General features: G+C 49.3%; 1 protein-coding gene across 4 annotated transcripts in view; it reads left to right on the top strand.

Annotated features, from left to right (window-relative positions):
• Positions 1 to 24,231, top strand: part of bmpr1ba (bone morphogenetic protein receptor, type IBa) — a 102,942-nt gene that overhangs the window by 6,000 nt on the left and 72,711 nt on the right. For 2 of the 4 annotated variants that reach the window (XM_035380093.1, XM_035380092.1), the window contains exon 2: positions 9,561 to 9,628. The exons of 1 other annotated variant lie outside the window; for it this stretch is intronic. The gene's annotated coding sequence lies outside the window, so the exon portion shown is untranslated. Of the gene's footprint in view, positions 1 to 9,560; positions 9,629 to 15,311; positions 15,331 to 24,231 lie in introns of those variants that run through there. One more of the 4 variants, XM_035380095.1, reaches the window with a different exon arrangement.

Genomic DNA, 24,231 nt, shown 5'->3' with positions numbered 1-24,231 from the left:
AAAGGGAGACGGTGGCGGGGGGGGGGGCGGAGCTCTGTTATCGTAGCGGCCCGGCCCGTCCGCCAAAGCGGAGAACGCCCGTATCGAATCTCCCGCCGCCGCCTCGGTGACCCCCGCTGAAACCCGCTCGGGTGGGACGGGGGGGTGGGGGGGGGCAGGGGAAGGAAGGCCCAGGAATGCAGAGGTGGACAGACAGCGGCGCTCTGCTCTACATCTGGAAAAACAAGCAGCCGGAGATACTGCGCGTCTGCACGTCGCCCCACGGCCCCATGGGAAGGGCAGCACGCAGCGACCTCACAGATGTGCTCTGTCTGTCACAGATGTGATCAGTCCCTTATAGATGAGCTGTGTTCCTCACAGATGAGCTCTGTGCTCTACTGTCAGTACAGTACAGTTCTTCAGCCAGGAAGTAGAGCTGATTAGTGAGTGGAAGAAACACACGGCAGGACTTTTACTTTCTGAGCCCTGGACCCTCGACCCTCCCTCTCGACCTGCCCGAGGTCACGTCTGGCGCTCCGAGGACCGCGTTTCCCAGACTCCTCTGCACACCGGGGCAGGATTCAGGGGCTATTAGCTGACCCTTTAGCCCAGTTTCCTTTCCTGTAATTACAGGAAGCGGGCTCGGCCAATCAGAGCTGGGGAACAGAGCTCTCCTTACGGGAGCACAGGGCTGCCACTGTTTCAGCCAGGGCGGTGGAAGAGGGCTGGTTGCCACGGCGTCTAGGGCAGACATGGGCGGGGCTTGCCTTCCCGCTGCTCTTGATTGGCTGAACGTTGAGCAGCCTTTGTTTCTCTACCTGTGGGCCAGTGTATCAGCTGCTTATACAGCGATTTACCCTCAGAGAATATCACAAAGTGGTTTTTTTGCATGAACAGTGAACATGACCATCGCTTCAAAATCCCTTTCAAGCATTACATGGATTTTATAATACAGTGTAAAAACTGTGCTTTAAACTATTATGGCAATATAGAGAAGTAATTACATTGTAATTATCGTGCAGTTTGTTTCTTAGCCACTGCAGTACATAAGCACATGCTTCACTGCCTCAATCCAAAATGATAAACCTAGCTGTAAATTTTATTATGTGAATTGCCCAGTGTTTTCTTACAATTCACAGACATGTAACAATAAGAACCAGTGTAACTATAATGTAATTACAGTGACATTACAGTTTAATCTGGTGTGCATTTTGCGTGGGAATTTTGATCAGTGATTGCAGGACGCAGCCTGATGTGATTGACAGCACTGTCAGTCACTGAGCCGAACAGAAGGCTCCTGAAAGCACGTCTGCAGGCGGAGTGGAGGTGTGTTAATTTACTGTAGCACCTGCGGTTTTACATCTCCGGGTGGGCCTGGAGAGGCAGAGAGCAGCAGACAGAACAAATGTTATCTCAGCGCTGTTCTTCTTCTCCGACAGCCCTGGCCCTCGTAACTTTCACACGCACACCTACACACACACACGCACACATACACACGCACACGTGTGTGTGTTTGTGTTTTTAGCTCGCCGGTGTGCATGAGTGGTGGCTTTGTGATGCTCTGTGATGGGGCGAGTGTGTCATTTTATGACCGAGTTGTGTTTGTGTCCTGGTGTTCGGAGTTGTTTTTTTTTTTTCTCAGCACGTGTGACGTTGAAATTAATTCTGCTGAACTGAAGCAGCCCAAGAAGCCAGAACTTTATTAAAACCGAGCAGGTGTGTGTGTGTGTGTGTGCATGCATGTGCGCGTGTGTGTGTGTGTGTGTGTGTGTGTGTGTGTGCACGTGCGCATGTGTGCGCATGTGTGTGTGTGTGTGTGTGTGTGCATGCATGTGCGCGTGTGTGTGTGTGTATGTGTGTGTGTGTCAGTCGGGAGAGAGAAGTTTTATGGGAACACTGAAGGGGTAGGCTTCCCTCTCGGACACGGCTGCAGTGTGCTGTGGTTTAAGTGTTTCCACATGCTGGCCGGCCGGTCCTTCAGAAAGCACCACTGAGGAAGAGCATCTGCCTCAGACACTGACTGTGGCCACTAACAGCTTTATACGCTGCATCCTCCCGTAGGTGTGCGAGGTGTGCTGGGAGCATGCAGTAATTGCACTAATTTTATATAATTATAATTATAGCGAATCATCTCTACTAATAGAGATACCAATCAAGGAAGTAGATAAGAGACCGCGGCCAGCGCAGACTGAAGGATTTGTTCTTGATTTCAAAACGTGTTTTTGTTTCATAATTGCAGTCGTGTAACGCCTAATTATTACAAATGCACATTTATCAGTATTTGACACTTTCATGTTTATTTGGTGTGTGATTTCGAGGGAGACTGTGAACCGCTGATTGTAATTAACCCGTATTTAAAGATAAGAAGAATTAGTGCTGCTGTTCCTAAAATACTTACTTTAAATTTGTCTAAGAACACTATGAGGCAAGATGTGATTTCATATCAACTACAAAACTGTGCGGCACTGTTTAATGGAAGGTGCAGCTGGCCAGAATATGCTCCTGAAGTCTGGAGAGGCCCTCACATACCATAGCTTAGCTAATTAACATAAGCTACATGTAGCCACACATATACCGTTAAATAAGCCAGAATATAATCAGTATTCATTAAATTTTCTGAAAATGTCTCTGGGGTATGTTTTTAAAAACATTTTTTAACTTCTTGCTTGCGACCGAGCTAATGTAGGAACTCTGGGTTCAGAGTGAAGTGCATTCATCATGAGATTTCATTTCCATCTCAGAGTTTTTTTTAAGTTTTTTTTTCAGTAGAAATACCTCTGCTTTTACACTTAGGTTCTCCTTGTTGACAGAAAGTTAGCCGCTTGGAACACACACTTTATTAATGGCATTGAATTCAGTCCCTGGTGATGTGACTGGGTTTATTTCTGTCAATGTCAACACTTTGGTGTAGGCAAAAGTAAGAAAAACGATGTCTGCACGCCTCCCTGACCCACTGAGGCCCTCTTTAGGCGGTTTTGGTGGCAGTGTGGAGTGCTCGGTTTGTGGCGTGCCTGTTTCCACGTTCCTGCGCCTCCCGTCCTCGCTGGCTTTACGCGACAGCCTTACCGCTTCGGCTCAGAGACGCCGCCGAATAAACGAATGACAAGCGGATAAACAGCGCGAGCTTCAAAGACTCTTCTCCTGCTGACAGGCCTTTGAAACTCCTACCTCAGATATGAAAGACGGTTTCCACGGTGATTCCAATAATTGGGACGGAGGTGTTGTTTTTGAGTCACGCCTCGTGACAGTGACAGATAATACGCACGCTGCTTATATCTCCATAAAGTATGAATACGAAGAGCGGCGGCAAAACGATCCTCTCACTCTGAGAATCAGGGGCCATTTGCAGGACCCGGGCTGATAGCGGTGTGTGCCGCTGGGGAGACGTCCCGATGCGCGTTTAAATCCGCACACGTTTCCCGGGACGGTCATTAAGCACATCCCCCGCCAACTTGGACTTCATTATCCACCCCCTGCTGTTCACCTGAAGCGCTGCGCACTTCGGGCTTTGAAATGGGAAAGTCGCTCCACTGTATGCAGAGGTGGACTTACTGCATGTGTGCTAGTGGAATTGATTATAGATAATCCTGTAGATAAACACTTCAGGCAAGCTAGAAAGAAATCCCAATCTTGGCGGTGCATAGAAATTGTAATGGAATGAAGGAATGGTGGAGTGGTGACAGACTAGGTCCCTTTGTAAAGAGGTTCTCTGGGATACTGAGTGGTGCATCCGCTAAGGCACTCGTGTGTATGCAGTGAAACATCCTGAGGCCTGGATCTAACACGTTGAGTGCTAGTCCTGAGTGTTTCACTGGGGGAGGTGAAACAGTCAGAAGGGCCAGGAGGGTTTTAGTTGCCATGGAAACCCTTGTCTCATCATCTTGCAGCACTTTTTTTCTGGACATTTATGTTATGAATGCCCTGAGGATGATTGACAGCTCAGTATTTTGAAATCCGTAGTGGTCATGTGGCTATTTTGACTCTGCCATTGGTGAATTGTTTTATTTTGCTTGATGGACATTGTCCCCTTTTAAAAAAATTTTGTGTTGAAAGAAAATCCGTTCCTTATGTGATTGTGGTCTTTTTTGATTGCAACTGAGACGGTTTTTTTTTTTTGTTTCATTTTTTTGAATGAAGTCTGGATGATGACATGTTCTAAGTGAGAGCACTTTCTGAGTCTTTACCCTCTGCGGCAGCTAAACTCTCATTTAATTGTTAAAAAATGACTTTATGGCTTTGAGAGCCGATGGACCTAAATAAGAGAATATCTCTGTTCAGTGGGGAAGAAGAGGGACAAAACAAGGACTTTATTAGGCTCAAGTCTGGTGATTCACGCTGCTGCCTGAACGAGTTTGACTTCTGACACCAGACTCCGCAGACCGGGGGCGAGGGGGGGTTAGAGATTTATGACACCCCCTCACCCCCCTCCCGCTTTGATATCTCAGAGTTTGACTCCTCAGGGGGAAAGAGACTGAAGACTGAACTTTTGAGTGAAGTGCCTGTGTGCTCGATCAAGTTAAGTGGAACAATACCGCGATCATACGGCAGAACTGTGCGTGCGAGCCCACGGCGGTACTTCCTCATAATGTTACCTCATTTCCTGTTAGTGAGGACCTGTGGAATAACGCACACACCCAGCATCCAGACATCTTCGGAAAAAAGAACCTAAATTAATTTTATTTAATTTATTTTATTTTTTATGCAAGAATGCCTGTTGATTCTTATTGTGGTGTTGTGAATGAAGGATCTCTGTCTGAAGATCTCAAACAAAATCTCATTCACGTCCATGAGCTTTTGCAGAAGATGCTCGAGTTGATCTGTCAGGCTAATTAGCAGTTACTGATCAGGGACACGTTTCCATGCAGGACAGGAGAAATCGCAGGGGCGCGGGACGATCGTGGTCAGAGTTGGGACAGAGTTGCTCAGTGACTGTGTGAACAGTGTGAAATAGACACCGCGGGCTGGACCAGAACGCACATGGAGTTTGTGAGCGCTGAAGGTGCGCGCGGGCGTACGCTGAGTCTGGTTCAGTGAAGCCGGTAAAGGAGGTGTGAAAGGATCGCTGCTTAATGGTTTTCATCTTCCTGCGGACGCGGACGGATCAAAGCCGCCCGGAGCAGCCAGACGGAGGCAGCGCACCCCCCCACCCACTCCACCCCCCCTCCGAGAAACGGTGAAGAGAGAGACAGTAGCTAGGATTTACTGCTCTTCTTCTTCCTTTCAATGAATATTCCAGGTGCCACTAAATCTGTCCTTCCTTTTTTTCCTCTCTCTCACTCTGTTTTCTTCCCGTTTCTCCTGTCTCTCTTTCTGTCTCTCTATCTCTCTCTTACTCTGTCGGTTTCTCTGTCTCTGTCTGTTTCTCTCTTTTTCTCTGTTTGTCTCTCTCTCTCTCTCTCTCTCTCACTCACTCTCTGTCTATTTCTCTGTCTCTGTCTGTTTGTCTCTCTCTCATTCAGTCTCTATATTTCTCTCTCTCTATCTCTCTCTCTCTCGCCCTCTGTGCAGCAGATGTGAGCTTGGGTTCGACGGCTCTCTGAGCCTCGTCCAGGTGCGGCGGGCCGGCCTCTCCTAAAAGGGCACTCCCCCCCCCACCCCCCACCCCATCAATCACCCGGCGGCCATTTGCCTGATTTACGGGACCACTTCTGACCGCTGATTTTTCCGCTGATACCGTTCCCCTGTCACTCAGGACTCCGGCCTCCCTGAGATACAGACCTGCGTTTGCGTCCGGGCGCAAAGTCATCATCCGTCTGCGGGGGCTCGGAAGACAGGAACCGCGGAGAGAAATAAAAACTGCAGAAGACGAGGCTCAGACAGGCATTGTGCTGTTTTGGCTTGCGTCCGTTTCCATGAGGAATTCAGCACAGGAAGTGCGCGCGGGGAAAATAGCTTGCCGTTCTCGGCACCGAATCAGTAATCAAATATAGGCCTACCTTGAATTTTTAAACAGAAATACTTTGTGAATTGGCATTGAGTAAACAGTTAAATTTTCTTCTGTGTCTGTGCGTTTTTAATCTTTTCATTAGTGTTTTGTGGAGAGAAATGATTGTTATTGTAGTTGCATAAAAATTCATACTCTCTGGCTGTCGTCTTTATAGTAAATAACATTTTCACATTTGACTTCTCTCTGAAACATGTCTTCTTGAAGGTCGAGGGGTAAATAAGAGATCTGTCAGAATATTGACTTGTGTTTCAAGCTGTGATTTGTTATTGGTTACATCCATATCAGGGCCAAATATATTTGTATTTTTTTAAACGTATTTGAAAGGTATTCAAATACAATGCTTAAAAGTGGAATTTGAAGTTGTAAAAAATGTTATTTTGACTTTCAATGCACTGGCCTTGAAGTTGACTCCAAATGAATGAGCCGATGTGTTTTGCATTCAGACCCCAAACTCATGAAATGTGAAATGTGAAATGTGAGTTTATTCTTTGAAAATCTTTTTGAAACTTTTTGAAATACATGTTTTTTCTATTCCTTATTTGGCAGTAAACAGGGGGAAATGTTGTATTTGGTCTATATATATTATGAATTTTACATGGAATAATATTTTCAAACACATGCCTGCAATCAAGTGCTTTTGTGGTTGAGAGATTATATTTACAATTTGAATTCTCAAAATGTGATCTTTGAACATATTTTCAGATATATCAGATATATTTCCTGAAAACAAGAAAATCTTCATTATAAACACCTTAAATAAATATTTGACCTCCCAGGTTTGGTCATTGGCAGTGTGTTTTCTCCATGATATCCTAGAGCACACTGGTGTGGGGGTTCTTGCATAGCTGTTCTCTGATTGGCTGTCGCGACAGGCTGGTGTACTGTTGGCTCAGGAGTTAAAGGAGTAACTCTGTGTTCACCGAAGGTTGAGTTTAGCTGTTCAGTGGATCCGTGTCTGAGCGGGACACCTGTGCCTTTGAGAATGTTACCTGCCCAGTAAGGTCACGTAATCCAAGGTGTGTGGAATGGAGGTATCTGGGGGGGGGGGGGGGGGGGGGTTGATTAACTCTGCGATAAGCCTTTTCTCTGAAATCCCTCCCTCTCTTTGACTGATGCCTCTTATCTTCTGCGAGGTTATGGGGTGTCGTTATTCCTGTGACCCGGCTAGTGTGTGAGCTTGGGCTCTAAGAGCAGCGGTTCCCCCTGTGGCACTGCCGTTCAGCAAACGCTTATCAGAGTACTTTCAGATTGGGTGATCTTTATAGCAGGATCACCACAGAGTAAGTAGACTTGATTTAGTGTTCTAATATCCATCTCTATTAGACTGCAGGCATGTGTGTGTGTGTCTTTACCGGCACTCAAACAAACATTGGAATTTAAAGTATTCCTGAAAATGGAATGTTTCTTTCGCGTTGGATATGTAGCCGGTGAGGGCCCAGGAGCCTGGGATAAACTCCCTACTGCTGGACTGCGTGCTAATTAGACCCTGCCCAGTGCATCCCTGCGATTCCCAGCTTCTCTCCCCAGTCACTCCTAATCCTTCTGCGTGAACTTCCTTCTCCCAGCTCGCACCTGTTATTCCCAGTGCAGTCGGATTTCCCCTCTCTCCTGCAACTCCCCTTTCAGTTGATGATAGATGGATTGGGAATGCTACTGTAGATGGGTGGGAATTCTACTGTAGATGGTTGGTGGGAATGGGGATTTTTTTGGAAAAGCTCCCAGACGTGCATAACCTTGTGACAGGTTACAGTTGTGAAAAACAAAAGGGGTGCGAGGTGTGATTCAAAGGCGCGCTCATGAACGCTCAGGTGAGTTGAAAGGCGTTGGTGTTTTTAAACCTTTATGCCGTAATGGGATAAAGGCTTTCTAACTCACAGCTACATCAGAGCGCCTTGGATCATTTAAAAAAAAAAAAAAAAAAAACATTTTTTAACATGGCTATGCAAGTAGCGGAACTCTATTATGTACCCATTTCAGTTTTTTTGGCTCTCCAAAATCTTCCAGATCTCTTTATGACTTCCGCCAGCTCACTCCTGCTGCCAACAACTCGATTATCCTCGACACTGCTCCCTGCTGCTGCTTCTCCCACACTGATCTCATTCCCTACAGCTCAGCTCCCCCCCAGCCCCCCCCCCCCCCCCCGTCCGTCTGTCCGTCAGCCAGCCCTAATATAATGTCCACACGGTGCGCTCCAATTAAAAAGTGCTTAGGCTGTTTGTTTCCGGGCTTGGGCCTGGTACGGTGTACTGTGGCTCCAGGTCACCTGTGATTCCCATTACAGGGCAAGGTATTTTACCAGGGTAATCCCAAGATGGCTGCATTTCACTGAGGCACACAGGGAATTATATTAAAGGGGAGGGCTGGACATCCTGCTCCTTTTGAACCTCTCCCCCCACACACACACTCTCTCACACACTCACACACACACACACACACACCCACACTCACACACTAACTCACTCACTCCCTCACACACACACACACTCTTACACACTCACACACACATGCACACACACACTCACTCCCCCCCCACACACACTCACACACACACACACACACACACACTCTCTCTCTCTCTCTCACACACACATGCACACACACACACACACTCACACACACACACACACTCTCTCACACACTCACACACACTCACACACACACACACACATGCACAGCTAGCCCTTTCTTTCTGGGTGTCATTACTTCTGCGATAATGGCACCACTGTTAATCTCTCACAGTTTGCTGAAATGATCGCTGGTCTCCATGGCGAAGAAAGGAGGAAGATAAATTACTTCAAGCTGTTGCCCTGGTGAGCGATTTGCCCGGAAGGTCTTTAAATTTCTCGAAGATGGAAAGCATCGGCTTCCTGTTATTAGAGAAAGGCTGCGAGAGAGAGAGGGAGAGGACCAGGGAGAGGAACAAAAGAGTGTGAGAGAGGACGAGAGAGGGAGGGAGGAGAGGAGAGGAAAGAGACGGGAGGAAGCGGGACGGACGGAGGGAGCGAGGGAGAGAAAGAAAGCGGTGGGGGGTTTTGCAGATGGTATTGATGAATGGGCGTCTGTGTGTGACGCGGAGAGGCGGTAGGCTGAAGCGAGGCGGGGTGGGGTGGGGAGAGGGGGGGGGCAGTGTGCGGGGGGCGAAGGGGAGAAACGGTGGAGTTCGGTCGGTCAAAAGCAGAACCCAGAGGAACACTCCAAAATGAAAGATAAATCCCCTGCTCGCTCTGAAGTCCTTCTGGTCAGGACGTTATGGGTTTTTTTTTTTGTGTGTGTAGTCGGCGCCCTCTTCCCGCACCCCACACCCCCTCCGCCCCCCCTTACCCCCCTCGCCCGCAGGGGGTAACCCCCCCCAGCCCCCCCCTCCCCGTGCTAGCTGTGGGGTCATGGTGGAGTGCTCAGAGTCTGACTGCGCAGGAATGACAAACGTTTGGCCCTCATGAGCTGCGCAGATGTGCGTCCGGGGTGGGGGGGGGGGGGGGTTCCGAGGGGTGCAGGGTGGCGGGTTGGTGGGGGGGGTTGGAGGACCCCGGAGTGAGCGGTTCCTCCTGTCCGTAAGCAAAACGCGGCGTTTCCGCTCCAATGCTCCCGCCGCCCCCCCCTCACCTGCTCGCTCTCTCCTCTCTCCTCCACACAGGACACCCGAGGGGGGGTCCATATCTGACAGCCAGGATGGCAGGAAAATCCACTCTGCTCCTCTGGAAGGTAAGTCTGTTTTTACTGCTTTAATTTATCAAATTTGCCTGTTACAAGCAAGGGCGTAATGTATGGGGGGGGGATAGGGGGGCTACCGCCCCCGCCCCCCCCCCCCCCCCAGTATTACAAAACAGGCCAGATAAACCCCCCTGTAATACATCATGATGATGAGGAAAATAATTATGATGATGATTATAATATATGACCTTATTAAAATGATGTCATCATTATTTCCCCTTAGGCTTGCCCAGAAATGATCATTTCACAGCTGTTCTTTTTAATCCTACCAGGGGGGCATGCCCCTGGATCCCCCTAGAGGGTTGCTGTGCTTAGCTTCTTTGCATTTCAACCCCCCCCAGCCCCCCATATTCAAATGAAGTTACGCCCTTGATTATAAGTTGTGCTCAGATTGTGAAAAACATGCTTGCTCTGTCTGGGATGAGCTGCATGGTTACGCTCCCTCTCTAAGCCTTCCCACTGAATCTGCTGCTCTGGCCTTCTGTGGGACGGGTTCATCTCTGTCTGCTTACTCTGTTATTCACACACATTGGAAGACATGAATGGACCAGCTGTGTCTGACTCAGTGCCCCCAGATCGATGCTCCGTGCTTTATGTGCTGTGTCTGCTTCCTTTACCAAACTCAAGGGGCTCCCTTTGGAGTTTTGGAGTGTGATTGGAGTTTGTGGTTATTTGGGGAAGTGTTACTGTGTCGTTAACGTCATCGTGCTTACAGTGTGTACGCCAGGATGCGATACGTACCATATTTCTCAAAAATTTCTCGCTGGTTTGCTTTTTGCACTTTTTGGTGTAGTTGTGGCGTAGCGTGTGTTGTGCAGGGTCAGGTTTTAGGGCGTGTTAGAGTTAGGGTCAGGTTTTAGGGCGTGTTAGTGTGCAGTCCAGACCATAATCGTGTGGCTCAGGTTTTAGGGCGTGTTAGTGTGCAGTCCAGACCATAATCGTGTGGCTCAGGTTTTAGGGCGTGTTAGTGTGCAGTCCAGACCATAATCGTGTGGCTCAGGTTTTGGGGCGTATTAGAGTTAGGGTTAGGGTTAGGGTTAGGGTTAGGGTTAGGGTTAGGGTTAGGGTTAGGTTTTAGGGCGTTAGAGTGCAGTCCAGACCATAATAATGTGGCTCGTCTCGTTGTTGAGTCATCTCTCATCACAGCTCTGCTAAGGTGCAAACGCGTCTTCGCCGAGCTGACCCTGCTCTCCAGCCTCTCCTGGACGGCCGTTATTGGATTTCGCCGTGCGCACTGGGGGGGGGGGGGCGCCGGGGGCCTGTTTAGCGTACGAGGGCTCGCCGATTGCCGAAACGACAGCGGGCTTCCGAGCAGCGCCCTCCCCTCCTGACTGACGGCTCGGCCCATCGACCGCGATCGGTATTAAACCACATTACCGCTAATGGGATCAGCCCCCCCGTCCGCCTGCCCCGAACCGGCCAGCAGGAGAGCACACCGAGAGCCGGGCTGGGAGTGTGAGGAGAGAGAGAGGGGGAGAGATAGAGAGAGGGAGAGAGAGGGAGCGAGAGGAAGTGGGAAAGAGAGAGGGGGAGAGAGAGAGAGAGCAGGAGCGAGAGAGGCAGAGAGAGAGGGGGGTAGTGTTAGAGAGAGAGACGTGTGATGAAACAGGATTTGGGGTAGTGTGAGAGGGAGAGAGGGGGAGAGAGAGAGAAAGGGGGAGAGTGAGAGGGACATGTGATGAAACAGGATTTGGGGTAATGTGAGAGGGAGAGAGAGGGGGAGAGAGAGAGAGGGGGAGAGTGAGAGGGACGTGTGATGAAACAGGATTTGGGGTAGTGTGAGAGGGAGAGAGAGGGGGAGAGAGAGAGAGGGGGAGAGTGAGAGGGACGTGTGATGAAACAGGATTTGGGGTAGTGTGAGAGGGAGAGAGAGGGGGAGAGAGAGAGAGGGGGAGAGTGAGAGGGACGTGTGATGAAACAGGATTTGGGGTAGTGTGAGAGGGAGAGAGAGGGAGAGAGAGGGGGAGAGAGGGGGAGAGTGAGAGGGACGTGTGATGAAACAGGATTTGGGGCAGCGCTTGGAGAGGTGCCCCAGAGGAACTGGCTGCTCTGCAGATGTCATTCACTTCCTGCGCGCTCAGTGCTCAGCGAATCCCCAGCCGGCCAGCGTGCGGAGAGATAACTGGAAAAGGAAGTGACCTCGCAGAGGAAGTGACCTCGCTCATCGGGGGTCAGAGGTCACCTGGAATGTGAAAGGAGCAGTCTGCCAAAGTTGAGAAGCAGATATTCATGCAAATCCACATATATATATATATATTTAGGTTTAATATTATTTTTAAGTCCCTGTTCACGTCACTGTTCACGAACATGATGAACAAGAGCAAAATGAGCAGAATTTGGTTGCTTTCAAAGTTTAAAAATAAAAACAATTTAACCTCATACGACCTCATATGCACACGGAAAAAGAAAGCATTGAAATCAGTTTTCAAAATTCCCTTTGTCTTATGCCACTCCTTACAATTAGCATCTGACATGTTTTAGCCTGTCCTGTTCATTGGGGTAAATTAATACAGATCAAATAAGAACACATAACTAATTATAAATTGGTCTCACACCTCGTATTCCCTCCCATCACAGAAATACTCTCCCGCATAGGGGACAGAAATATCCGCTGTTCTTCTGGGGCCCGGAGCCCAGCTCTGTTTCAGTCCCAGAGTGCACCTCTGCATGGCCTCGGTCAGGTGCAGTTTGGCCGGGGTTTTGTAGTGGGTGAGTGGTGTGTTGTGAAGTGCACTTTGACTCTGTGGCTTTGGCGAGTACAGTCTGTGCCATCCATCATTCCCAGCGCTCTCCCGGGGAAGGAGGGGGGGCAGGGGGAGGAAGGGGGGGGTAACCATATCCAAGAGCTCAGACTCTGCTCCCCCTCCCCCGCTCCCCGTGTTTGCAGTTACAGAATCGCCCCTGTTGTGTTTTTTTGAATTTGCGTCAGTTAACCACCACGCCACCTCCTCTCGTTACTCCCCGATGCTGGAGCGGTAGACTTGGAGAAGGAAATCCCGGGGGGGGCGGGCGGCGACAGCCTCCGCAGTCTGTCACCTGCCGACTGAACGCAGTCTTATGATTGGTCGAAATAAGTCGGTGATTGACAGCGCGTGGCTCGGGGTTGATGACTCCTCCCTCTGATTGGCAGTTACATGCCACCCTGTGCCATCCCCTGGTGGCAGTATTCTGCTTTTCTTTAACCAGCCTGTCTCCGTGTGCCAAGCGAGGCCAGCCGTGCCAGAGCTTGACGGCAGCCCTGCAGCCGGACGTGTTCGGCTGCCCCGAGCTCGCAGCTGCGCTGTGTCCTCTTTAATTGTGGGAAAATTCTGGGGCCAGTGGAAATGTAACCCTACTCCTGGAGGTAAGAGTTATGTGTAAATATTCCTCAGCCTTAAGACTGCTCTCAACCTGCCACATATGTAGGAGACCTTGGGCGGTCTTGTTAAATATTTTAGTGTAGCCAGAGTGGCTAAATGAAGAACTCTGAAACAAATTGGCTGAAAGAACAGATTTGCTATTGGTGTTGGTTGTTACAGAGCTAAGAATTATAATAATAATGCCTTTCACTGAGCACAGCTTAGCTTATTTAAGAGCTCTTGTGAGTGCTCATTGGACAGATCACACCTCAAGGAAAAAAATATATAGTTTAGAAAAATTCAAGTTTATTGTTATCAAAATCTGTTCCAGTGTGATTCTTGGGAACAGTAACAGGTGCGCTATACTGTACATCAGGCCCCTGGTGATGTCATTCTGTTACAATGGGGACCCAGCAGGACTCCGCCCTGGTCACGCCTGAAGCTTTGGAACAGCTGCTGGATGGGGAGGGAGGGTTAGGCATGTCAATGGTACAGATGCTAGGCCTGCAGGTCTTATATAATGTCATCCTATACGATGCCAAGATCTAAATCCCACATTTTCTACTGGGAACGTACAGAGTCTGACACGTAGCGTAGCGACCGGCTGTGCAGGGTCGGAACCCATAGTACATTCATTCAGAAAAATGAGTAATATCGATGAATTATGAGTCATTTCCGCAGTGTATTTTGGAATCACTTTCATGAATACTGATGAGAATGAAAACCAGTGATCGATGCTGTTCGATGTTGTCCTGAAAACAGGTGCGATTTCCGGGACATTCGTATACGCTGATGGGACATATAAACAAACGCAAACGTTGCTTCCTGTCAGCGCATCGTTTTGGATTTGCATCCGTGCTCAATTTATCCACACACACACAGAACCCAAGTATGTCCTCAGCCTTGTTCTTGGCTGCCAGCGTGTGTTTCTGAACGAAACGTCTGGCTCCCTGGTTTTCTGCTCTTTCTACGCACACAGGCAGCGGGTCCTGGGGGGGGGGGGTTGGGGGCTTCTTTAAGGCACGCATAATGAAATGCTGCTGATGTTATGGGTTTCTGAGGTATGCGGACTGTTTGTAAAACCCCTGCCCCCCCCCCCCATGTTTTAATATGTATGTGATTCTGCTCCAAGCTCTGTTTACAGCCCAAAAGCCAATGAACTAATTACAGCGGTTTCCTGCGTCGCCAGATGCTGTTTGACCTGTGGAGGGAAATTCTGATCCAGTCAGGCACATTTCAGCTGGTGTCGCTGTGTCTAAAATACACAATATGTATTGCTGGGAGATTTTATGCCTACACACAGGCACATATACGCATGCACACACAGGCTCATATACGCATGCGCACACAGGCACATATATGCATGCACACACAGGCACATATATGCATGCACACATGCACAGATGCACTGTGGTCCAGGTTCTCATGCAGAGCACAGCTGCGTTAAATATTGAACATTATCGAAGCTTCGCTGCAGTGCTTCTCTACGCTCTGGAATAACCCTCCGGCTGTACATTGCACACGGGAATAAATGGCCTTATATTTTAGCCCACTAAGATGTGGCATTAGAAGTTGCCTGTAAAGTTGTGGGGCTTAAATTTTATTTTTAAAAGTTAAAAAAGAGGAAAACCCCTGAAAAGTATTGATAAATTATAAAAATAAATAAATAAATAAATGAAGAATTCCCAGGAGCATACTCACGAAGGCACCTGTGCAGGCTCAGAAACAGCACACAGGGATAATGAGAACACAATCAAATTACGTTACTCTGCTGCTCGGACATCGCATGGCTCTCTCTGACCTAATTCAATAGCCTGGAAATAATCGCGTTTTTCCCCCATTTTTTAACTTTTTTTTTTTGAAAGAGGCTGGATTCATGAAGGCAGTGCTTCAGTTTCACGTTTTCTTTCCCTCTCTGTGAAATACGCAGCCGGTCTGTGCACGAGGTACCTGCCATGTGACACCTGGGAGAGGCAGCAGTCGTGTCTGAACCACTTAGACAGACACAGTGAGCCTGCTTTACCTGGGAAGGGGAAACTTCGTTATCTGGGCCCTGATACGGACTCCAGGCCCGGGTACACCCTGGTGCCTCTGTGTCTCTCAGCCCCGAACTGTCCTGAGTTTACCCTGTTTACCCACCAGTAACTGAATTATTATAAGGAGCTGATGGGTCAAATTAGCAACGGTCTGCCCCTTGTCCAGTGGAACTATGGAAGCGAGTGGACTGGGTTTAACTGTCTTTGACCTTGAGATCTGCAGAGCAATCGGCTCAATGCCTCTGAAGTGCCGCTGAGATTGACATCACGTTTGAGCTGACACCGATGAGGTTACAAGGAACGAAGTTGGCTCAGACAGGTAAGAGTACAGGTAGCCCTTCTGTAAGCTGAGATACACACACATACAGGTGGTGCACAGGCAATGCTAACGTGTGACACGCAGACGGCGAGCTGTGACATGTGACCGCGAACGACTGACAGAGGCACAGAGAACACGTGTTCAGACTGTTAGACGCGAGAGAGTCAAGCCTCCGCTGATCACAGTGATTGACCCGCACAGACAGAATAAGCCCCTCCCCCAGCAATGTCTGGACTACCAACGTCTTTTTTGTCCTCTGTTGAGTCTGGTGTTTGCTCAGAAACAAAGGAGTACTGCTCTGCGTTATGTCAAAACCTGCAAAATGGTGTTCAGAATCCTCTGATTATAGTCAAGTTCAGCTTGAGAGTGCCCAGAGCATCCCTAGTGTCAGTTACAAATGTCTCTCTGGGTTAAGGAGACACGTGATTATCTCTGAGAGCCATGTGTGAACGGAAGCTGTGGTCTCATTAAGTATAAAGATTGAAGATACCAGATTCAGTGTTGTGGTGCTACATTATGGATGCTACCTTGTTTTATCTGTATGTAATTGCTGATGCCAGTAATGTTTGAAAACCAAATTCGAAGTTTTCCACTAACCCTGAAGGAGATGAACGCAGCTGTGAATTCAGTCTAAACTTGTCCCCAACTTTGTCTCACATGTATGGATTGTCTCACATGTATGTATTGTAGTTCCTATAAAGGCTGACTGTAAAGTCCGGTGGTCACCGTATTAACTTTAAATGAGCCTGCGGTTATTGAGAGTAAATGTTACGTGCAAATGCTGATTGAATGTAGGCCGCGGTTTCGGACTAGTGCACCTTTTGAGAAAAAAAAGGAACCTAGCAACACGTTTTGAGCGCGCTGATGAACCTGCGTATATATATATTTTCACACTGTGTGGGATGTTGTGGGCCTGTTGAATTTAATTAGCATTCCTGAGCTATTAAGCAAAGAGCTTGTCACCACAGGCCCTGCCCTAAACACCAGTTTTGATTACTCTGCTTTAAATTGTGGAAGACGATGTACTGCATACGTCAGGCCTGTTGGCCTGCATGTGTATAATTCCTCCTTCGCTAAGACAAACAAAAGATGATTGTGTCGCTGTGACGTTTGGAACAGTGATGCAGTAAAGGCTTGTGTTCGCGGAGAAGAGGGATGTGCGCGTGCCTGTCTGAGAGAGTAAATCACACGCTCTGAAGAAATGCCAACAATCTGAGTGATGAACTTCGATCTGCATCTCCGTCTGATGTGCGATCTTGCCAAAGACGAGACTGTTCTGCGTGCAGTTATTCGTCAATCGTATATAATATTTTATATATATGTGCGTGTTCTTGTGAATTTGTATGTGAATGCACGTGTGTGTGTGTACGTGTACGCAGGTGTGTGCATGTGCAAAATACTCAGAGATACTTAGATATTCAAGATTCAAGAACGATTCAAAATTTTTATTGCCACATGTAACTATTGCCATGGAATGCTTGCTCCCCTCTCTCAGAATATATATATATATATAACATGGGTTAGTCAGTGGCAGCACATTTCCATATGAGGTGTCACAACACAGTCCTAATATGTTAATTAATTTGTTTATAGTCATATGCTCCTTGTGCGTTAAGGAATATTGAACACATAGGCTTAGAATCACAAGCACACATTTCATATTTAGAACTGTCTGACATGAACTCAGCACGTCACCCGACTACCTGATAAAGACGAGACGTGTGCCAGGTGTCGCATTATAATGGTAATAATATGGTAATGTCCTTTTCGCGTGACTTTTAATTACATGCAAATCAGGAACGAGGCGGTTTTTTTTGGCTGCTGCTGCTGCGGTCGTTTGACAGCACATGCCGACCAGACCGGAAAACACTCCCATTAAACACTTTCACGCATCGCTGAGAAACGGTGTCTTGCATTTTCAGCAGGTTTTATTTTTATTTATTTATTTTTTTTAGCGGCGCTGTAACCTCTTACGCACACACCCCGGTGTCTGTTGTTTATTGCGGCGAGGCGCAGCCCGGCAGAGAGACGTACCGCCGATACTTCTGGAAGAAATTGGCGGTGAGGCTCCGCAGACCGAAACGGAAGAGCGAGTACAGAGCGCGAGGGGCCGCGGGTGTTTACGGTAGCTGTCGCGGGAGAGAGCGGCCGTCGCCTGCTGTTGAATCCCAGCCCACACTCTGCTGGGAAAGCCTTGCGCCGCGTACGAACCCTTCACATAAACACAATAAGCCCTCTCTGCCGTTTCAAAAACGCCGACTGGATTCGCCTGCGTCAGATCGCTTATGACTCGCAATATCAGAATGTCTTTTGCTCCCCTTCTGAATATGCAGCTTATTTTATGGTCACAAAACGTTACGTTACACCACATAAATGGTATGATACAGGGTATAAAAAATTAAGCAATAAAAAAGCCCTCCCTGTTGAAGTAATTTGTAAATAAAGCAGATAAGGTTCATTAGATGTGTGCCTTTGGAAAGCTTGCTGATTTGGTATTATGAACCGTAATATGCGTTGCATTAAGCAAGTGCCCTTTTGGGGGATGCAAAGGGCGTGTTTTATATGGATCGTATGACCAGCGCCGAAGCTCGAGAGATGCGATTTCTTAATCCCTGATTGAATTATTTCTGTAATGCTGTTATTAATGCATTATGGTCATTCTGCTGGTGAAGTGCTGGAGGTTTTACTGTGTTTGAATGCAGTGGTTTTGAATGAGTTGTGATGCAAAGCAAGGGTTCAGTGTCTGATTCAAACTTTGAACATGCACACTGAATTCAGCACGGATTCAAAAGTCCCTCAATCTCCTGCAGTCTTTTTCCACTGAGGTACTGACTTCCCATAAACTGCTGGGTCAGGGCCTCTTGATTATCTGGGGTTCTGGGTGCGTTTCTGAGGGCCAGGCTGGCTGAAGCTGCTAGCACTGCTGGTGCTGTAGCAAAGCTGTTTCACCAGCGGACTGCAGCCAGAGCAAGCACACTCCAGAACCATGTTGATTCCGTCAGTATCCACACTAAAATCTGAGACACAGGAGAGAGAGAGAAAGACTGAGAGAGAGAGCGAGAGAGTGAGGGAAAGAGAGAGAGAGTGAGCGCTGTTGGGCCTCACAGAGAGAGCTGTTGGGCCTGACAGATCACAGCAAACCCGCAGAATTAGACGGCGGTAAAGTGGAGGGGTTTTGCTGACATCATGCGTTGTGCTCAGCAGGCCTGCAGGAAGAGGCATATCTGGCAGCCGCATTCACACCAGCGGTGTTGAGCGGGGTTCCGGTGTGCCCGGTAAAGGGGCGGGGATTGGGGGGGGGGGGGGCTGGGGAGGGGGTGCAGGTGGGCAGTCAGGTGTTCCTCGTTCGCGGGACGGACCAGGCGAGGGGGGCCCGCGGGGGAAGTCTCCCCACAGCAGGCCACATTCAGAGCAGCATAGAAGATATTTTTGGAAGCGCAGATGGAAAATCTCGATTGGGCAGCCCTCCTAATAGCCTCGCGGCGCAGAGGGGCGTTTCCCGCCCGCTAACACGCCCGCTAACACCCGTAGCGCGCCGCTGGAGCCCGGCGCGGGGCTGGGCACACACCGCTGGATTAACGAGTCCGCCAAAACAAATTACTTCACACTTTTACACACACACACACACACACACACAATGCCCCGGGCCGCTTTACCCCTCTGCTTCAAACCCGCAGCCCCCGCTCCGCCGTTTTTGCCGGGGAGCCCAGCGGTGGTCGCGACTCCGGCTCACAGCCCGTCGTGCGGCTGCCCGCTCGGTGTGCGGCCTCGTCCGTCCGTTTGACCGCCGGGTTGTGAAAAAGCCAAACTGGGCGCGCATGGCTGTGGGTGGGTTTGGTTTCGGTGGCTCGTGTGGTTAAATTTGGCACGGGCGGGGCGGGGCGTTCAGCTCGGCCCTCGTCTGGTTCTGAGAAACACATCCTCCTCGGGGGGAAAGCCAACCGCAATGACACACCCGCCCTGCTGCCCTGGGGGGGCACGGCGCAGAAAATAACATCTTTACTTTCTCCTTATTTATCTTGACTCGGGATTTCTTATGCTAAGAATTTTTTTCTTAATGTGATTGGCCTAATTTTTCACCAAAGTTTTTCCCTCCAAAAAAAAACAAAAAAAAAAACCCTTTGACAGATTGATGCTGTGTATTCCTCAGTTTCTTATAATGAGAAAATACTGGCAATATTACTCATTTTCCTAAACTCGGCCCTAAAGCGCTTGATCTCTGGCACATTTGAAAATTTTGTCAAGCTATGACTTGCGCCTCTGAAGGCAAAGAAAAAAAAAACTTAAAAAAATCAGTAATGAGAAATAACTGATGGTGTCTTCAACAGCGCAGTATCTGTGGGTTTTTCTTACAGACAAGGTGTTATCGGTGACGTTGTTTGATAAAAAGTGAGGCATTCAAGGACATTGCAAGTGCTTGTATTTTTATATTGCTTGTACTGCGTTTGCTGTTATTATACCTATATAGTGATTCTTACTTATTTTCCCAGTTCAGTTGTAATGTATGGAAACCGTGGCAACAGCCCCGTTCTCATTGGAGGCCTAAAAAAGCAAACAGACGCACGGAGGACCCTTTCACCCCATTTCTCTCCTTTATCCCCACCTGGGCTGCAGCAAAGGGGCTAGATATTTTTTTGGCTCTTGTCATTTTAAGCATGCGCACACACACATACACACACATTAATGTACACACACACACACACACACACACACACACACACACATTAATGCGTACAGACGCACACACACTCACACATGCAGACATACACACTCACACACACACACTTACTCTCACGTACTCACATGCATTCACACGCACACACTCAGACACACACACACGCACACACACACATTAATGCGTACAGACGCACACGTGCAATAAACCGCTTCCTCAAGTTCCTGGGGTTTCTAGTTAATCAGCATTGCACAGAAGCGTGACTGTATCAGGGAATGGGGTGGGGGTGGGGGTGTGGGGAGGAGGGGCAGGGTGGGGGGTGGAGGGGTGGGGGTGTGGGGTGGAGGGGCGGTGGGGTGGGGGGGCAGGGTATTTTGAAGCGTATGTGGAGGGGGGGAGGGGTGTTTTAGGGGTTGAGGGAAAGTGGTGGACTGTGTGTGTGTTTGGGGGGGGTGGAACCAGCCTTCACGCCTTGTTTTTAATCGCAGTCAGATGTGTGTGGGGGGGGGGGGCTGGAGTGTGAGGCGGCTGGCCGGGGGCTCTCTGCGTCGACCGAGAGAAAGAGAGGATGGAGAAGAGAAAGTGAACGAGTGAAAGCGAGAGGGAGGCCTCCCAGGGGGTTTAAATTGCATCGCTCTGCGCGGAGAGAGAGAGAGAGAGAGAGGAGGAGAGGAAGTGGTTTTGTGGCGCAGGAAGTCAGAACATGCGCTTCACGGCGCGAAGCTCATTCCGTCACAGTCGCTGGTGAATAGAAATAAACTTCAAAGGTGCGGTGTTGACTGTAGACATCCTGAGGCTGTACTGGGAGGTGCTGAGGTTGTGGCGCTGTGGCGGCTACCTGTGGCGGTGCTGGAAATGTTAATGAGCTGTGGACTCACCGGTCAAACAAAACGGAGTATGATGCATTATGCAATTAAGCCTTATCGTGCTTTTTTTTTATAAGGCATAATGAACGATGGACTTATCGGTCTAACAAAGTGCTTGTATAAAATAGTCTCTTTGTTATTATCAATGGTGCGAACGGTTGTGCATTAAAATGATAGGGGGCCATTTCCATTGATGCAAAAACTATTAAAAAAAGCACCTTCCCCTCTGTTTCTGTGAGTCAGGTTTCATCTAAAATCGATTGAGGGGAGCACATTTCTGAGGAGGTGTCACAAACTGGCCGCAATTTATCTGAATCTGCAGAGGGAATTATGCAGAGGGAGGGTTATGGACGTAGTTTGACATGGATCGTGTCTTTAGCGCTTTTGCTAAACAGTACAGCGTGAGTCAGCGGCGGTGGACAGAAAGGACCTGAACAACATCAAGCAGGTTGCAAAAGAGGCAAAGATCGCACGTCAGGAAAAGGGACGATGTTGAAAAGGGGCCGTGTAAAACGAACGTTTCACCGAGGTCCTGCTTACTGTGTGATTATTAATCTACAGTCAGAGGGCGGCCTGTTTTAGGAACATGGCGAAAGACGCCCATTCCCAAAGCGTTCGTACTTCGCAGGGTCCGGTGGACTGTGCTGGAAGTGCTGCAGACTCGCTCACGTTAGGTTGTGTACACAGAGAATTTACACGAAAGGACATAGAAAACAAACATCGGTGCGGTTAAATAAATTTCCCTAGTGATGTAAGCATCAGTCCAGTTTCAGTCCAAGCTACATTACAGCCGTACCTCACGCTGGCCGACTCCATCGCACATTCCCACAATCCCCTCAGCCTTCAGCGACACATGAGAGCGCCAAATCCTGGCCCGGCTCGCTGCGATTGGCTGGACTGGGCTGGGAGCGCCAAATCCCAGGCCGGCTCGCTGCGATTGGCTGGACTGGGCTGGGAGCGCCAAATCCCGGCTCGGCTCGCTGCGATTGGCTGGACCGGGCTGGTCAGGGCTGGGTGAAGAAGCTGTGAAATGGAACTTGCTTGATGCCAAATTAAACAAACAAAAAAAAAAAAAGTGATTTTTCTGCAGGAAAAAGATTAGCTGGACTTTCACATGCCTTGCAAAATTTGAGCCTTGCTGTGAGCCGTAAAACGGAATTTTGACCTTAATAAAGACACATTTTCCACCAGGTCTCTGAATATTATGCAGATCAGCGGTTCTCAAACTCGGCCAGTCCCGCAGTTTAAACGCTTCCTCAGCAGCTGTCCCTTCGGAAAGAGAGCCCGGTGTGATCTGTAACTGCGGTTAGCTCCGAGTGCAGAGAGGCCGTGGAGGTGTTTGGCTGCCCTGTCTCTGAGGTCTGCACCTCTCGCCTTTCGCTGAGACGAGCGGCAGTCCACTCTGCCTCGCCGCCCTAACGAGGAAATCAAGGGCTGCGCGTTTAGCCGCTACGCTACGGAACAACAACAGCGGCATTGTGGGAGAAAGGGGCCCCCTCTGCACATTAGCGTAAAAACCAAGGCAGCTTGTATGAACAGCTGTTTTCCAGGTCCCCCCCCCCCCCCCCCGTGCCTCGCTGCGTTACACACGAGTACAGTAGTCCGCTTGTAAGTTTCGGAAGGAAAAAAAAGACCAGGTTCAGTTAATTAGCGACTCGCAGCCAGACCTGCGCGTCGCCGAGGCAGGAAGTCGGAGGATGTAGCGTAGCGAGCTCTGGGCCGAGTTCGTCTGGACGTAGCGAGCTCTGGGCCGAGTTCGTCTGGACGTAGCGAGCTCTGGGCCGAGTTCGTCGATTATGGGAGTTTCTGCCGCTTCCCGGGAGTCGTCTGCGTCGCCGGACGGTCCGGACAGGAGTTCTGTGTGCGGTGGGAAAAACCGCGTGTGTGTGTGGCGCACTGCAGCGGGTACCAGAGAGAGAGAGGCCCTCAGACACGAGCTCCAGAGGAACTCCCAGAGGTCTCCAAACAAGCCCGCGGATTTAATTACACATACCTGGACGACTGGCTGTGTGGAAACTCCTCCACGCCCCACCGCTCCACGCCCTGGACTCGTGTGTCTGTGTGGAGCGGCGTGTGTCTGTGTGGAGCGGCGTGTGTCTGTGTGGAGCGGCGTGTGTCTGTGTGGAGCGGCGTGTGTCTGTGTGGAGCGGCGTGTGTCTGTGTGGAGCGGTGTGTATCTGTAGAGCGAGGCCCAGTTATAATAATAATCGTAATAAAAGTCTCCTCCTCGCTGGTGTGGCCCTCGCTGCGTGTAAACTGTCCAGTCCCCCGTATGTGCTGTAATTAATCCTTCACTGTCAGCCAGCGGGGAGTCTGGGCCCTGGGCCTGACTGGGAGTTACCCCTGAGAGGCAGGACCGCCGGCTCCTGGGGTAACTGGGTGAAGCCGGTTCTCACAGAGCCCGCCGTCCCCCCCAAACGGACACTGCGTCCCCCCAAACCCGTGTTGAGCTGCGTTCGCGCTGGTGACGCAGGGGTCAGGGGTCAGATATTACTGATACAAGATAACATGGAAGAGAGTGCCAACAGGGAGAGCTCCATGTTTACGCCACATTTACCCAACATTTACCCCACATTTACGGCATATTTACTCCGTATTTACCCCACATTTACGGCATATTTACTCCGTATTTACCCCCGCATTTACCTCACATTTACCCCACAGTTACCCCATGTTTTCTTTATGTGATTGTAAGCTGTAGATAAACAGTAGGTGCACGTCAGTAACCCACTAATCGCTTGGTGGTTACGGTGTAATTTGCCGGCTTGTCTTACAGTGTGATGCTGTGTACTTATCTTCACAGCTCGTTAGCCTGTTGGTTTCTTCTGCTAACCAGCTGAAGAGGACAGAGCAGACCCTCTGTGTGGAGGAGTTTAGCTGTAGGTGAGGCTTATGGACCCTCCCCAAAATAAGAGCCCCCGGCCCACTCTTAATCCTCAAAAAATAGCGAAAGCCCCCACCCCCCCATCCCCCTTCTGTGTAAACAGGCTGGAATGAACAGCCTGTCTGTCTGTATGGACATCTCTGGTCTCCAGGAATAACATTCCTCCTTGGGATTGGCTGGCCACATTTAGAATGAGGTCCCTGTTTAGCCAGTGGAGGGGTGGAGTGTGGTCATGGCCCCCAAACTGGCAGGCTCGTACACCAGCTGAACACCACTGCCCCCCCCCCACCCCCAGCCATAACTTCGGGACCCCCTGCTCTCTCCCCCCCACCCTGTTCCTTCAACAAGGCATTATGGGACAGCCACCCCTTCCATTACATTATATTACAGGCATTAGATGTTCTTATCCAGAGAGACTTACGCAACTTTCAAATTTTTTATGTAATATCTATTTACACAGCTGGATATACTGTATT

The sequence above is a fragment of the Anguilla anguilla genome, chromosome 10 (assembly GCF_013347855.1).
Source record: "Anguilla anguilla isolate fAngAng1 chromosome 10, fAngAng1.pri, whole genome shotgun sequence".
In the NCBI taxonomy this organism is placed as follows: domain Eukaryota; kingdom Metazoa; phylum Chordata; class Actinopteri; order Anguilliformes; family Anguillidae; genus Anguilla; species Anguilla anguilla.
The sequence above is the reverse complement of the archived record's forward strand: the minus strand, read 5'-3'. Positions and strand labels throughout refer to the sequence as shown.